The following is a 2500-nucleotide window of genomic DNA, read 5'->3' as shown; positions in this document are numbered from 1 at the left end:
GTCCATGTGCATTCTGTCTATGTCCGTTCTATGTCCGTTTAACCTATGTGCGTTCTGTCAATGTTCGTTTTGTATATCTGCGTTTTACCTATGGCCGTTTTGTCTATGTCCGTTTTGTCAATGTGTGTTTTACCTATGTCCGTTTCGTCTATGTCCGTTTTGTCAATGTGTGTTTTACCTATGCGCGTTTTGTCTAGTCCCGTTTTGCCTGTGTGCGTTTTGCCTATGTGCGGTTTGTGTATTTTCGTTTTGCCTATGTGCGTTTAATCTATTTTCGTTTTTTCTATGTGTGTTTTACCTATGTGCGTTATGTGCTTTTTGTCTATGTGCGTTTTGTTTATGTGCGTTCTGTATGTGCGTTTTGTCTATGTGCGTTTTGCCTATGCGCGTTTTGTCTAGATGCGTTTTGCCTATGCGCGTTTTGTCCATGTGCGAACGTCTATGCGCGTTTCGCCTACGTGCGTTTGACCTATGCGCTTTTTACCTGTGTACGTTTTACGCATGCGCGTTTTGCCTATACGCGTTTTGGTTATGTGCCTTTTGCCTGTGCGCGTTTTACCTATGCGCGTGTCAAATAATCATTCGTTTTGGCCAACAAGCTACAGTGATGTGACCATCCGAATGCATTATAATTGACTTTATAAGTGGGATCAACACCTACTGTTTTCTGAAACATAATAAGTATGGTGATATATCAGTCCTTCCCCCACCCCCACCCCCCACCCCCCCCCCTCTCTCTCTCTAAGGAATGGCTTTGAATGGTGAAATAATGGTGTATTTTGATTGTGTTTTGATTTTGTGCTCATTTTCGCTTTTTTAAGCTTTATTCCCTCTTTAGGGCGAGGGCTGGATGTAAAAAAAGCATGTTACTTGCTTATCTATTACCCTCGATAATAAAGATTTTCTCTCTCTCTCTCTCTCTCTCTCTCTCTCTCTCTCTCTCTCTCTCTCCATAGCAACAAGAGCAAACACAAGAAGAAATAATGTCCAGAAAAAGAAGGCGGAGGAGGAGGAGGTGGAATAGAAGGAAGAGAAGAAGGAAGGGGAAGAGGAGGAGAAGAAGGGGCACAGAGAGGAAAAGGCAAGGGAGGAGATTAACGAAATATAGGAGGAGGTGGAGGAGGAGGAAGGAGAAGAAAAAGCAGGAGGAGAAGAAGAAGAAGGAAAAGGAGGAGGAGAAGGGGCAAGAGAGAGGAAAAGGCAAGGGAGGAGATTGACGAAATGTAGTAGGAGGAGGAAGGAGAAGAAAAAGCAGGAGGAGAAGAAGAAGAAGGAAAAGGAGGAGGAGAAGGGGCACGAGAGAGGAAAAGGCAAGGGAGGAGATTGACGAAATGTAGTAGGAGGAGGAAGGAGAAGAAAAAGCAGGAGGAGAAGAAGAAACGAAACGAAACGAAACGAATTTTTTTTTTCACAGGGTAATGAGATAAGCAAGTACACATGCTTTTTTCCACCCAGCCCTGGACAAAAAGAGAAAAAAAAGAAGAAAACAAACAGACAGACAGACAGACAGCAGACACACACACACACACACACACACACACACACACACACACACACACACACACACACACACACAAAACAAGAAAACAAACAAACAAACAAAAAAACACGCACAAATTCGCAGTTATCAAGTACAAGGGAAAAAAAATTAAGTACTATTTAAAAAATAAAATAAAAATAAAAAATAAAAGAAGGAAGGCAAGAGGGGTGGATAATCCATCGACCACAAACAGAATCACATACCCACTGGCACACTCGGGGAAATAAATGTTACAAGGGGAGGAAAAGGAGGAGGAGAAGCAGAAGAAGAAGAAAAAAAGGCAGGAGGAGGAGAAGGAAAAGCAGGACGAGGAGGAAGAAGAAGAAGAAGGAAAAGGAGGAGGAGAAGAAAAGAAGACGAAGAAGGAGGAGGAGGGGGAATCTGGATTGTTTTATTCCCTGAGGACGAGGGGAAATCTCGCTGGCGACGAAGTACATTCAGAGATCTGGACATTGTTGTTTTGTCATAACGTCACGGTAATTCTCTTCTAACTCCTCCCTCCTTCCTGTTTTCGCAGTGCAGTGCGCATGCGTGTGAGACCTGGTATCCGCCTGGGTTGTGTCGAGGGGGGGCACTGGTGCGTTTTCGAAGTTTGGTGCAAATTTGATTTTGTACAATTGTATTCATCCATGTATTTCGTTTTTCTTTCTCTCTTTTTTTTTTCTCTCTCTCTATGGTTAGAGTCAATTTGAGTCAGAGAAAACTTTTTTTTTTGTTGTTTTTTTTTGAAAGTCTAATTTTGAAATGTGTTTTCCTCATAGTTTAGTCAGTATCGGATTAAAACTGTTTTTATATTCAAGACAACATATTATCATCATCATGGGAAGAAAAATCACTTGAGATATCCGTGGAGTATACGTGTTCTCCTCCTCCTCCTCCTCCTCCTCCTCATCATCATCAGCTCCTCGTTATTAGCGTCGTCGTCGTCGTCGTCCTTCTTGTTGTTCTTCTTCTTCTTCT

The 2500-nt window shown here is 42.4% G+C and overlaps 1 protein-coding gene across 1 annotated transcript in view; it reads right to left on the bottom strand.

Annotated features, from left to right (window-relative positions):
* LOC143278034 (atrial natriuretic peptide receptor 1-like) overlaps positions 1 to 2500 on the bottom strand; it is a 333197-nt gene that overhangs the window by 182676 nt on the left and 148021 nt on the right. The window lies entirely within an intron of this gene.

Source organism: Babylonia areolata, chromosome 35 (assembly GCF_041734735.1).
Source record: "Babylonia areolata isolate BAREFJ2019XMU chromosome 35, ASM4173473v1, whole genome shotgun sequence".
Lineage (NCBI taxonomy): Eukaryota > Metazoa > Mollusca > Gastropoda > Neogastropoda > Buccinidae > Babylonia > Babylonia areolata.
Note: the sequence above shows the minus strand (reverse complement) of the source record. Positions and strands in the feature narration are given on the sequence as shown.